The 15,084-nt window shown below is 37.3% G+C and overlaps 1 protein-coding gene across 5 annotated transcripts in view; it reads left to right on the top strand.

Moving 5' to 3' along the window:
• The first annotated feature begins 3,287 nt into the window (after positions 1-3,287).
• gtf2ird1 (GTF2I repeat domain containing 1) overlaps positions 3,288-15,084 on the top strand; it is a 46,623-nt gene continuing 34,826 nt past the window's right edge. For 3 of the 5 annotated variants that reach the window (XM_067437784.1, XM_067437786.1, XM_067437783.1), the window contains exon 1: positions 3,289-3,680. The gene's annotated coding sequence lies outside the window, so the exon portion shown is untranslated. Of the gene's footprint in view, positions 3,716-15,084 lie in introns of all 5 variants that reach the window. The other 2 variants (XM_067437787.1, XM_067437785.1) reach the window with 2 other exon arrangements.

Below are 15,084 nucleotides of genomic sequence, written 5' to 3'. Positions count from 1 at the left end.
GAAATTTTGGAAGTGTTTTAACAATATTGTGTGTTGAAGTCAGGATGTAGCATGTATAATAAAGTTGTGAAATTCAGTTTTTCTCATATCTATATTTCTGACATAAATCATACCCGGTCACAATCAAATTAATTAACCATTTTCAGTTCAAAATGTAAACAGAAAGCAAAGGCAAGCACTTCATAGGGCTTTTCACACTGAGCTTATCGTCATTCTAAACACACTTTTAACCTCGGGTAAAGTAACATTTCACACTTTTATATTTACGTGCTTTGGACAGTCACTGAAACACTGTGCATTCAATATAAATAATAAATTTATCATCGAAGAGGAAAAACATTAGCCTGACAAGCCAGACCCACATCAAGATGTTTGGTCTGGAAACTCACCATAGACAGGGCTCAATCAGAGGGGCGGGATAAACGGTTGTCTTTCAAACTCCCTCTGCACGCGATAGGATAGCGCTACAACCAACCAGAGCAACGAAGGTGAAGCAGAGCTTGTTGATAGATTAAACATTCACCGTATCCGGTCGGCTAAACTCCGAACACATCTTCCCTTTTTAAGAATGACTTCAGTGCCGTTCTTTGTTCTTTTCTCAGAGAAAAGCTTAACTCCAAGTCTTCCAGAATCGCAGTCAAAGCTGATTCGAAAGACCGCCGCCGTTCGCCAGCCAGTTTCTGTGTTTACTAGAAGCACGCAAATGCAACACGGCCGTCGTCATTATGGCCCCGCCCGCCGACTCTATACACGATGTGATTGGGCCGTCCAGATTTTGAGGAATACAGCTCACAAGGGTATTGAGAGTTCCTAGACACTTGCGGGCAGATTAAATTTGCTGCCGCTAGGGTGCGTCTAGATTTCTAGGCTAGAAAAACATCAAATGCAAACAGAAAACGTAACAGTTGCAGCGAAGAAGAGACCAATTAAATTATTGTATAGTCTGAAATGTCCCTTCAGGTTAAACTTGTAATACAAGGACATGCAAAGCTTGAGCATTTATGAAAACATATTGTGTGACAGTGCAGTGCAGTGTTCGTCCAATTAGAAGAAGAGCTTGTATTAAAAAATATAAAAATGTTTTACCTTTCCCTTTCTTTTTCTTACCATTAACATGAAGATCCCACTGTCAATAAAGCCATCCAACTGTTGTGGAACAGTCTAAAACAATAGAACATTATAGAATATAGAACATTCCTGGAAAATGTGACATAACAACACACTATCTTTATAAGTAGCTTCTGTCTTTATGAGAGCCTTTTAAAACTAACCTTGTTTTTGATCAGCTTCCATTTTCCTGGGGGGATATTCTGCTTGTCAATTTACTGTAACAAAATCAAACAAATATATATGCTTGGTTGTGTTCAAGATGTACAATTAAGGTTATAAAGTATATTATATATATGTTTTTTGTTTTTGAAAATGATAGATGCTTAGCTAAATAAGACCATATTCCTCATCTGGTATGAAGCAGATAATCTGAAGCCATTTGCAACTGCATTGATTTGTAACTTCAACATTTCGGTTGCCACAGAGGTCTATGGTGTGGAGGAAAATCCCGGAATGTTTTTATCAAAAAACTTCACTTGGATAAGATGAGTAAATTATCAGTATTTTTTTATTTTAAAGTAAACTAATCCTTTAATAAAAAGTTATCAAAGTACCCTTCATTCCTCAAATCGTTTGGAAGATATAATGAGCATACATTATATTTGTTTTAAGTCTAATTGGCCTGTATATTTTAGGACAATATCCAGAGAGCAGAAAAAAAGTACTAAATGGCACCAGGTCCATCTGAGCATATATCTGCGAGGCAAACAAGAACATGATTTTCAACAGCAATTCTAATTGACCAGCCACTACCGAATGACAAGAGGTGAGGGATCAACGCATTTCAATGCTACGCCGTTAGGGGGAGCCATAAGATTAAACAAATCTTTTAAAGTCACGCTCTGTGTCTCGCTAGTCTTTCAGTTTGTGATCACATATGTATCATGCTGCCTTAATTTCTTGTCACATGGTATTATACAAAATTAATATATAGACTACATTGAAAATGTATAGGTCTATATAAAAAAAGTTACATAATAATTATTTCTAAAATTTGAAACAGTATTTTAAATGTAGGCCTGCCTACTGTAATTTGAAAAGTTAAAAACAATGTGACATTTTTAGTTTTTTGTTTGGTGGATCCTCTGTGAATGGCTGGTCAAACTTTTTGTGTCAATGTCCTCTAAATGTCCCAATGTCCATCAGGTAAAAAGTTTCAAGGTTGCGCTTTGTGAACGTCACTGTGGCCACACTCATACATTTCATTCTTAGAAATAACTTGTTTTCTTTTTGCTATGGGACTATTTTAGAGAACAAAATTAAATCTGAGATTTATCATGTTTTGTTTTTCTTGAACTAGACATTCAGATAAAATGTTAAACTTTCAAAATTATTGCCATAAATGAAATATTCTTATAGCGCCACCTAGTGACAAGTTTTGGGATTTGGAACATCTACGTTTTGAGTCAATGCGATTGGTAACGTTTTACAATAACTTCTCACATGTTAACATTATTAAATGCATTAACTATGAGCAATGGGCAATAACCTAGCCTATATTTTAACAGCATTTATTAAACTTTGTTAATGTTACTTAATTAAAATGATTGTTAACAACTTTTGATTTTAAAAATGCATTAGGCCTAGTAAATATTAGTAAATATTGAAATTAACATGAACTAATGCTGTTGATGTTTTGCTATTTGTTATGTTAACAAATGAAATATTATTGCAAAGTGCTGCAATTTATGGTCTTTGAAACCCAGACAGATTTAGTCCAAAAAAGAAAGAAGAACAAATAAAACATTTGGTACTAGACCCTTTATAGTAAGAAAATTCTAAATAATTTTACTAGAATTTTTGCATATATATATATATATATATATATATATATATATATATATATATATATATATATATATATATATATAAAATTCGATTAGTTCGGAAATATCAGATATTCATAGCTATTAAAGATTCATTGCATAGGGCATCTGCAGTAATCAGAGATTTTTCAACTGCATTATCTTCATCGTATGATCAGAAGTTGAAATGTATTTATAGTTACACGAAATCGGTGTTTTATTCCAAAACTCATCTGTATAAAACGATACAGGTTGTCAGTTAAACCGACTGCGTTTTTGCGGTTGTTTGCAACGGTCTAGTTCATCTTAAAATAAAGCAACAATAACACGGGGGGCTGTGGCGAGGGGCAGAGAGGAAAATAGACATGTTACAGTCACAATGTCAAAAGAGTTAGTTGTTCACATTTGTCCTGTGAGTGTCGGCGAGTGCTGCTGGTCCAGCGGTTCTTTAATCCTGTATGTAAATGACAGCCAATAGATGCTGTTGTTGAGTTGGGCTGGGATTAGCGGAGGCGAATGACTTTCAATTTTACTGGATTACAGAACAAAGAAAGGGGAAAGGGGACACACTCCTCTGTTAAAGAAAACAGAAAGAAAACGGGGCATATTGATCAAATAAATCACGTCGATTGTATTTCAACAGCCTACAAACCATTCGAGATTATGACATTTAACAAAGTCGCTATTGCCTTTCTTTAGATGGGAATTCAGCTCTCACTGTTGGATTAAACGGAGAATAAACCTATCCGGGATTGACAGCAAAAGGTAATTAAACACGGGGAAATCGGTACGGATTAAAGGTAATTCTGTGTGTGCATATATAAAATAACATTTACGACTATCGTTCTTGAGCACGTGACTTTTTATGGATGTTGAAAAAGTGAAATTACAGATTATAATTTAGGGGGAGGAGGATGGCTAGGAGTGTTAGCACACTGGCTATCATGCTAACGCTCTGCACGCGAATGCATATGACACTCAACGCAATCTTTAATAAGCTTTTACGAAAGTAAAACGCTTTATAATACACTGTAGATAAGATAAAAAATTAAAGGCTTTTGCGTTCCGCGTTTTTGTCTTAACAGTAGCCGCAATTCTCCTGTTTGGGTTGTCTTGTAAAAATGGCAACACGATTTGAGTGCTAGCAAGTTGATGAAATAGAGCATTTGCTTTGTTGGCAGGGTGATACATGGCAGTCAATCGTGTTTATTTTGTATTGTCTGTTGAAATCGCGTGGTCGTGGTCAGGTTTTTTTGACCCGAGAAGGTCATGTTTACAATGTCAAATCCACATATCTTTGCTGCTAATCTGTGTCTACTACGAAGGCTGGTTTAGTGGATTATGCATAACTGAATGTGTCCCAGTAAGTTTGATGCTGAGTAATAATATCACATGTCTCTAAACTTGCTCAGTTTTCCTCGAAGGACTTCTCGACTGTCAGATCCATTCATGAAGACAATGCGAGTGTGTATGATTTATGTCATGCTGTCCCAATATGAGTCTCTAACTGAAACATGAACTATCTCAGAATGACTTGCTGTCGGATTGGGCCTCATTGTCAGACACGGTTTATTTATAGCAGTGATAGCTGTCCGTGTTTCTCTGTGGTTTTCTTTGCCCAGGTTTTATATCTGCTACCACAATAGTGTAGTGTACACTACTAAACAAAATGGATCAGATTGCCATAAAGTGTATAAGGAAAATTCCTGTTAAGAAACATTATGGAATAAATAAAATTAGAATATTGTAAATTCGTAAACAGGAGAAGCTAGATTGAACTGTATGGAGCAAACACTAGGCTAATTATCAATTTTCAAAGAATTAAAGGGATAGTTCACCCGAAAATTCTGTCATTAATTTCTCACCCTCATATATCATTCCAAACTCTTATGACTTTAGTTAATCTTCAGAGCGCAAACGAAGATCTTTTTGATTAAATCTGAAAGCTTTTTGTCCCTCTGTTGACAGCTAAGTTACACAACTAAGTTACCACTTTGACTCTTCAAAAAGTTCATAAAGAGATTGTAAAACTAATCCATATGAATTGAGCAGTTTAGTCCCAAATTTCTGAAGAGATTGAGTTGTTTTACATGATGAACAGACTGAATTTAGGATTGAAAATGTGATAATTAGCCCAGTTCTGTTCCAACCCATACAGTTTTATCTCAATCTAGTTCAATCTAACTTCTCCTGTTGTTTATAAATGTATGCAAATTTCTTATTCAGCCTATACTTCTTTACAGACTATTAATAACATTCAATATTTGATACATTTTATTTAGAGGCCACCAGACCTGTGACTCACCAGTTGAGAACGACTGATTCAGACCATATTTAATGGTCACAGTACTGTGGTATTATTTGAATTACCTTGTAAATAAAATTGTATACGATTATGGCAAACATTCAGCACCACTATAAAAAAAATCATTATTTCAGTACTTTTTGTAAGGCCTACTATGACATTGGTTTGAAAAACTGGTTTATACACAGATCATTATCGAAACGATCACATTTTGATAAAATAGGTCTTTCAATCCACATATTCCCATATGTTAGATTTTTTACATCAAAGATTATGTTAAACCCAATGTTTTTTTTTTCCTTATCCAAAATATACATGGTTATATTGTTAGGTGCATTTTATTATTTGCTAGTATTGTTTTACTTCATTAGACCTGCAAAGCACTAGTTGAGAACTACTGAATCATAAAAAGTACCAAATTATTATGGACATTAGCATGGTATTTTTTGAGTGAACTTGGAGTAGCATATTAATATAATGGGATATGAATATGGCATTTATTCTGTACCATGGTATATATCAGAGTATCATTATTTCATTAGATTTTAGATAAATAGGTTTAAACATTGACATTTGACATTAACGTTAACTCCTAATATTGAAATAGTCACATTTTGTTCAAACAGGTCATACAATCCACAGTTTCCCATTTGTGAGTTTGGAGTTGCATAGCTAAATTATCTGTTTTAACAGTAATGCATTTTTGATCTGTACACAAAGCAAGCGTGGAGCGCAGATCCGAGTCTTTTTTCAAAGCGGATCAGAGTGAGGACAGTATCGTATCGTCCCATGCAGGCCGCAGTCCTTTGTGTTTGCTCGATGCAACATGTTTGTGTGGCCTCGGGGAAAATGTCCAGGGTGAAAAGAGTTAGGACCAATTAAAAGTCAATTATCAGCCCTTGAGCTGAACGATTTAGATACAGTTGTGTTTCTGAAGGGATCTGTGAGCAGAATCTGTATAAAGGCTATTAGCAGAAGTATTGTGTATCAGTGGCAGAACCACAAGCCTCTTAGGGCAAAACCGCTCATAAAACCCACGTTACCCTTTCTTGAGATGCCGGTAATATCTTTAAGCACCATACAGGCAGTAATTCAAGAAGTAAAGGAGTGACTACATTATGCTTGTCCCTGAGCTGAGGATTCCAGATAGCGTGAACGAAGAAGAAAAAAACGTATTTTGGCAGGGCGGACTCCTAACAAGCAGGAAGTCATTAATCTGAGCATTTAGGCATGTCAGTCCAGATCCTACTTTTCCTGCAATTTCTTTTAGGAGTGTCACCAGTTATTTTTTTCACTCTATAAAAATGTATTTGTTATAGTTAACTTGTATCTTTTTGACTCCTGCAAGAAAGCTTAGTCTACAGAACAAAACAAGTCATTTATACATGAAGCTTAAGGTGTCAGATGAATAGTTTCCCCTGCAGATAGGATAAGCCTGTTCAATGAGAGTTTCACCAATCTCTTTTTTTTCAAAGCATTTAGTTAAACTTAAAAGTGTCAAGACGAAGCTATTAAATGACCTTAACCCTATTATTACAAGATCATTTGCTAAGGCAATAATAGTTGTTAATATACAGCGGGTAAGATTTAATATTAAAAGTGCACTGTGTAATATTAAGGAGGATCTACTGACAGAAATGCAATATAATATACATAACTATGCTTTCAGTGGTGTATAAAGACCTTACATCGATATATGTAAGGTCTTTATCGTCTGCGATTAATATCGTAATTGTTGTTTTAACGATATTCAATCTGACATTATGGAGTATATCCTACACACACACCCAGACGCATACACTACGTGACTAGTGTGGATGCACGCTTTCACTGCATGTGAGTCTATATAATTTAATATTTTTAATAAATAGGCCTATCACAGGAAGAATCCAGATATCAGCATGATAACAGATGTAATATTAATTTTATACAAGTTTACTAAACAAGAATTTAATATTAAGTGACTTACATTTTAGACACCGTATTGCCCATTTTTTATTTCGCCAACGAGAATAATGTTCAAAATAAAGTCACAGCACTGTAATCGCGTCTCTGACACACACAGTGTTTCCTTACTGAATGAATCAGCGTTTTGAAAGATTCAGTTGATTCAATGTTTTGTTGACTAAGATAGATTAAAGGGTTAGTTCACCCAAAAATGAAATTAATGTCATTAAAGGGGGGGTGAAATGCTGTTTCATTTATACTGATCTTTTTACACTGTTAAAGACTTGGAATCCCATACTAAACATAGACAAAGTTTCAAAAGTTAAGGTGGACGTTTGATGGGAGTATTTCTTTGTCAAAAATACTACTTCCGGTTAGTCATAAGTTTCGGCAAGTTTTTTGAGATCATGCGTCCCCTTTGACGTTAATGGGGGCGGAATTTCCTTGTATGGGCCTTACGGACAATTCTACCGGAAGCGCGTGAGAGAGAGAGAGGGAGAGAGCGAAAGCAACAGCCTACGCCCATCAAAGCGCTGGCTTGTAGGATGCTAGACAGGTGATGTGCACATAACAATGTCACCAAAAAAGTGCGTTTTTGGTTGCCAGACCAAGACAGTCCTGCACAGATTCCCCAAAACCCCGCGGTAAGGCAACAGTGGATGTAATTTGCTTTTCCGGATCAGCAACTGAGTTGCGCGAATGTTTATATCTGTTCACTGCATTTCGGTGCCGACTGTTTCATAAACAAGGCCCAGCTCGACGCCGGATTTTCCTATCGCCTAATGCTGAAGGATGGAGCAGACCCAACGTTAGAACCGCGGGCGGAGAGTGAGACTGCTTCAAATGTCTGTGTTTTTTTTAGTCCGCTTACTGTCTACACAAACCACGCGTAAACACACAAACACACGTGCACAACTGCACTTCCCACATGTACACCTTCAAAGACAAAAATACGACGATATAATTCAAGTATAAATATGTAAATAACACAAGCCGCTAAGCATATTATATAGTTAGTGTATATCGTACCACATAGAGACGTCCTGCTCTAGTCGTTTTTGCTGCTGCTCCTGTTCAACTGCAGCCTCTGGGTCGGATTCCGGATCATAGATGTATGGCTGCATCTGATTAAAAGCCATATTTTTATTTTGAATAAAGTTTTTTCCCCGCTGTTAGGGATGACACAGCTTTACGACGCACTCGACTCAACCCAATAGCAGCAGCGTGCACACGTCATTATTTAGCTCCGCTCACACGACACGCCCCCACCCACTCGGCTTTTTTCGGAAAGACTCGGAACAGCGCATCTTTCTTATATAATTATTAAAAAAATAAAGACTTTTCGAGGATATGCAGGATGCAATGCTACTCTATAGGTACTCAAGATTGACATGACACTGACTGAAACTGAGTGTTTCACCCCCCCTTTAATGACTCACCCTAATGTCGTTCCACACCCGTAAGACCTCTGTTCACCTTTGTAACACAGTTTAAGATATTTTATATTTAGTCCGACAGCGTATCTAAGTGTATGCACACTATACTGTCCATGTCCAGAAAGGGAATGAAAACATCATCAAAGTAGTCCATATGTGACATCAGTTAGTTCATTAGAATCTCTTGAAGCATTAGATATACATTTTGGTCCAAAAATAACAACTACAACTTAATTGACAGTTGTCTTCTCTTCCGCGTTTGTTTTCAAATCTCAAATAAAGATTTAAACGGTCATGAATCAGCGCATTGATTCATGATTCGGATCGCCAATGTCACGTGATTTCAGCAGTTTGACATGCGATCCAAATTCATGAATACGCTAGATTTGGATCAATACGCTGGATCAATACGCTGATTCATGACCATTTGAATCTTTATTTGAGGTTTGAAAACAAACGCGGAAGAGAAGACAATGAATAAAGTTGTAGTTTTTGTTATTTTTGGACCAAAATGTATTTTTGATGCTTCAAGAGATTCTAACTAACCCACTGATGTAACATAAGGACTACTTTGATGATGTTTTTATTCCCTTTCTGGACATGGACAGTATAGTGTGCCTACACTTGGATACGCTCTCGGACTAAATATAAAATATCTTAAAGGGGGGGTGAAACACTCAGTTTCAGTCAATCTCATGTCAATCTTGAGTACCTATAGAGTAGTATTGCATCCTTCATATCTCCGGAAAGTCTTTAGTTTTATTATATTTATAAAAGAAATATAGGCTGTACCGAGTCTTTCCGGAAAAAACTGAGCGGCTGGAGGCGTATCGTGTGGGCGGAGCTAATCGCTATTCGTGGACCGCTTCGTCAAAAACACACTTCTTTGGTATGATTTGGTGAAGTCCTGTGACAGCAGTGACCATGGAGATCCGCGATGTTGTGAAGCTTCCCGTCATTTCTGCGTTCAAATCGGTTCAAATGCAGCGCTGCCTTCCCGGAATGCTGTGCTGAAGCGTTGAAGTCGCTTGATGTCACCCATAGGAATAAAGTGGAGTGCAGCGCAGACTATAACGACATAAGTGTTCACAGACGACTGGATCTGCAGCTGAAGGAGTGTTTATGGGCGTGCATTTCCTCTCTCGCCTCTAGTAACGCGCGCGCGCACCCTACCAGGAGAAGAGCCCGTACGGCCCATACAAGGACCTTCCGCTCTGTTGACGTCAAGCCGACCCATACTAGAAAAAAACTCTCCGAAACTTGTGAGAAACCGGAAGGAGTATTTTTGACACAGAAATACTCCATCAAATGTCCAACATTAGTTTTTGAAACTTTGTCTATGTTTAGGATGGGAATCCAAGTCTTTAACAGTGTAAAAAGCTCAGTATGCATGAAACAGCATTTCACCCCCCCTTTAAACTGTGTTCCGAAGATGAACGGAGGTCTTACGGGTGTGGAACGACATTAGGGTGAGTCATTAATGACAATTTTATATTTAATTATTAGATGTCTTTTGTAGGCCATTACCCAAACAGTAATGTTAGTAGACTAAAATTAAAGCACTGTATTTTATTTGTATCTTTGTTTTATTGTATATTTACTGTGTTGACCGTTTTGACCGTTTGTTTGTACTTTGTTTCTTGTTCTTATTGTGTTTATATATAAAATAAAAAATGTCTGTAAATGCACTGGTGATATATGTTTTATATTCTTTTTGTTTAAACATTGCTGTTTATTTTAGATATTTTACATTATAGATATTTTACATTCAGATTATAAAGCAATGTTAATTATTTTCTTAATTTTTCTTTTTATTATAATAAAGTCTAACAAAAAGGACCGATAAGAATACCTTTAAAGTACCGGATCGATAAGCAGTACTGGTAAGAGTAGTAATACCGTTAAAACCTTACTGATACCCATCCCTAAAGAAACCACATATAAATCAAAACAGTCTAATGTTACCGAGTGAAAAGTCGACCCAGGATGTGGTTAGGACTGTGCAAGCATCAGGAGTGTAGATGGACTTGATCTACTTGATCTACTTTCTTTTTATATATATATTGCATGTTCAGATATTTATACAACTAATTATTTTTCACCAAAAACTGGTGGTGACTGGCAACTAAAAAACTTAATTGCAAAAATGTTTTTTTCTTGCATTAGACCCTTTCACATATCTCAGAAGTGAAAGTCCTCATTCTTAAGTAAACTTAGGGGCTTTCACACCTGTTTCGATTGCCTGGACAGAACCCGAGTTCGATTGTGCCCCTGCTGGACTGTATTCATATTATATAATTTGGTTCCGAACCGGGGTTCGTTTGCGTCAACAAAGCAGCAGCTGTTTGCCCGGTTGCTTAGTACCGACAGCGAGCGTGAAGGTGGCGAAATGCATAGTTCTGCTCCTGTCACTTTTAGATTTTTGTTTTTGGACCATTGGTGTTGTTACCAAAGCTTCAGTACGTATAGGCACTTGCGTCTATCTGCAGCGAATGCACTCTAAATGCTGTAAAGAATGCTGAAGACAAGCAGAAATGAGATCTACAGCTCTCTGCTTGCAGTATGTCAGTGACGCTCGTTAGGTAAATGAGTAAAACACACACAAAACACAAATTTTTATCAACTCGTATGTTATTAATAGCGGTTCACTTCCGTGATTTAGTACGATTGCGTTCACATCAGCATCGAACCGTACCAGAGTTCACATGAACCAAACCCCAGACCACCTCTTTAAGCGGACACGGGTACGGTTCGCGGGTGCACAGCCGAGTTCAGAAGACCGCATTCACATAATCCAAACCAACCCGAACTCTGACGTCAATCGAACCCGGGTGCGCATCAAAAGTGAAAGCACCCTTAAAAATGATAGCATTCCTGATAGCATTTCTATGACTTTCCAAAAGAGGAAAAAATGAATTTACGTTGTTAATAACTGAGGGAACACATGGCATCACTGTTTTCACAAATTCATGCTTTTGTTGAAAACAGATAAAATAACTGTACCGTTTTCAAAAACTTGTTGGCGTATAAATGAGCAGCCAAAAAAGTTTAATGCATGAAATGTTTTCCATTTTTAGTGTAAACGGCCACATAGGCTCTGGTTACACCTGGTATTAAGATGCGTATTGGTTAATTGGATCACACAAGTGGACAACAGTAAATACAGTTGTAAACAGCTTATCCACTTTCAACCGCTTCCAGAGGTGATCGAAAATGCATTCAGGATTGATTTGGTAGTGTAGACGGATGCTCACGTGATCGATTGCATTCAAACAGCCACAGAAGACCGCCTACTCTCCAACTACTGATGTGTAAACATTATGGGAAGCGTGCTAGACAGATTTAAACTTTGTCAGCTGAAAACCCAAGTTTAGTTTGAAGACGAAAAATTTACCAATAGCAATGTTCTCTCACATTCCTGATTTCTAACGCACACACTCACAGTGTTCTGTGTGGTCAGAGCAGAAACTGTTTTCTCACGTCTTCGATATTTAACTAGCATGAGCTTATTTCGTCCATTAGATCAAAAGATCTGAAAAGCTCACACATTAACCCAGCCATAAACCCTCCCCTCAAAAAAATCAGGACAGAAGTGGTTGAAAGCGGATGAAAGAGGTATAACTGTAATATAATATACATAATATGTTTTCAGTGGTGTATAAAGACCATACATAATGAACTGTAATGTTTTTATTATCTTAAAACGAGCCATCTCTATCTATTTCTATTCTATCTTAGAGTCTTACAAGTGATGTTTTGAAGGAGGGACCCAAAACACTTTTTGCATTTGCAAGGAGTGCTCACATTTTCGTAGGAATATTATTAAATCTAGTTTGTTTTATTGTCTGTAAACTTCATTTTAAATATGCAATGCAAATCCAAGTGCCAATTCTAACTTTCTTAAAGCATCACAACATGGCTGGACTTTTTTCATTTTTCATCTATAAGGACCCAAAGTATTGAGTTAAAGGGATAGTTCACCCAAAAATGAAAATGTTATGTTTATCTGCTTACCCCCAAGGTATTCAAGATGTAGGTGTGTGTGTTTCTTCAGTAGAACACAAATTAAGATTTTTAACTCCAACCGTTGCTGTGAGCCAGTCGTATAATGCATGTAAATGGGGTCAAATTCTTTGAGAGTAATGGCGTTATGACGTAGGGCTGGACGATATGGCCAAAATTCATATCACGATATTTTTCTTAATTTCGGTCGATACGATATAATTCCGATATCGATATGAACTATATAAAAGCTTTAGAAAAAACTACTAAGAACTGCCACATAGGATGTCTGTACCTACAAACTTCTGAAAAATGTATTGGCCAAGTCTATGAATAGTCCAAGTCTATGAATAGTAAAATATAATATTTTAGAAATAAAACCAGTACAAATAAATTAATGTTCACCTTTTATTTGTATATTACAATATACAATATACGTAAACATAAGACTCTCACTTTATTAATATTAATATCTTTAAGTTTAAACTATAAGATAGGCTGATTATATTATTCTTAATATAGATTAAACAAAAGTGCTTCAGCCAGGATTCAGCCTGACTCAGAATATTCTAGCGGATGGATCTGCTTCAGGTGGTGGATCTGCTTCACAGCGTACAGTGCTCCTATGCCGCAGACGCAGTTTATTGAGCTTTATTTATTGTTTTAAATTTCAGTGAAGAACAATTCATAGCGCTCTATTTTCCATTTATGCAAAATTATAGCATATATTTAATGCTGCATTTATTTAATTAAAAATGCAGTAAACAACGTAATACAGTGAAATATTCTGATCTACATCATCTGTTCACTACGTGAATATATAGTAAAGTGTCATTTATTTCTGTGATCAAAGCTGAATTTATCATCATTACTCCAGTCTTCAGTGTCACTCATCATTCTCATATTAGGATTTGATGCTCAACAAACATTTATGATTATTATCAGTGTTGAAAACAGTTTTGTTGCTCATGATGCTCCTTCATTGCTTTCATATATTGTCGCAATCGTCTGACTGTCACCTTTCAGCTCATAACGATTTGTATGTAACGTCCTTCAGCTGCAGCTCCAGCGTGACAGTAACGTTAGTTCTGCGAATCCGCTTTTGGACTTTCTGTGAGAGAGCGTCCTCCTCATATTTAGATACGAATAAAATGACAGGTCATGCATAGATTATTTTTTGTCTCTGAAATTAAGTATTGATGTATTCACGTTGGTTTCTATGTATACACTTGCCCGTGACCTCAAGAAGCGCGCAATCAACCGAGGTTAGAGAAAGCGGTCTTTAGCGTCCCTGTTAACTTGCCCGCCCTCCCTCGCTCCAGGTAATGCCGTTTGGAATCCCGCTCGGAGCGGGTCGACTAGGACCGGTGAGACCCAGTAAAAGTGCGGGGGACACGTCGAACCACTTCCACCCCACTGAATTAACGTTAGTCTTTCTTCTCTTATCAACTATTTCTTTCTCCTTACTTGTGGAAGTTCGTTCAGTCACATTTGTGTTGTGGTCAGGGAAACTCTTTTTGTAGCTAAAACTTGCCACGTTGGATCTATCAGCCAACTACTGCTGAGCACTGACTACGTTTCTGTGGTGTACGTCATTGCGCAAGTAGCCAATCATGTTCTGCTCTTTCTGACGGCTGCGCCCTGAACGTCAGTCAGTGAGGAATGCTGTAATATATTTATCGAAATATCGGAAATGTGTTTAAAAATCATATCACCGTTATTGAAAAAAATTATATCGCGATATATATTGATATTGAATTATTGTCCAGCCCTATTATGACGTTACTCTGTGCGTTCGCTCAGCGGCTGCTGTGACACTTGTTGCACACTGCTAAAGGGTCCTGCACACTGTGCGATTTTTCAAAATCCTTTGCGAATGTCCCTTGTCAGACTGTACGAACATGATCGCCATGTCACACTGTAAGATCTCAGTTGACATTAATGTCAGGCGCGCTAAAAACGGACGCGCGCAAGAAAACTCACCCGGAGTTCATATCATCAATGAATGACGCGTTCGGTGACAGTGAGCTGCATTACACACGGGACTGAAATGCTGGCTACAAAGAAATCTCTAGCACTCGTTTTGGTCATAGTTTGTCTTGAAAAACGGAGATATTTGACTGTCATCGTAGGAGAAGTCACACTGCAGGATTCTGTGCCAAATCTTCTGACACTGCCAGAATTTCGTCTGAGGTAAAATTTGATCGCAGCGCTCATTAATCGGCTGCCGGTGAACATGTCAAACTAACGACCGAAGACGTCAGATTTTAGCCTAGGATCTGAGGAATCTTTTAGGATTTCCTAAATTTGTCTCAGACGGCCAAATCGTGGCCAAAATCGCACAGTGTGCACCCGGCTTAAGAGTAAAGCGTTTCTGCAGAATAAAACCAGAAAACAAGGGTAACGCAGATATGATGCAATTTACAAATAGCAAAATTGCTAATCCTTGGTTAAAATAGCAATTTTCTCACAATTTTAA

Source organism: Pseudorasbora parva, chromosome 3, assembly GCF_024679245.1.
Source record: "Pseudorasbora parva isolate DD20220531a chromosome 3, ASM2467924v1, whole genome shotgun sequence".
NCBI classification, from domain to species: domain Eukaryota; kingdom Metazoa; phylum Chordata; class Actinopteri; order Cypriniformes; family Gobionidae; genus Pseudorasbora; species Pseudorasbora parva.
This window is presented reverse-complemented; position numbering and strand designations above follow the sequence as displayed.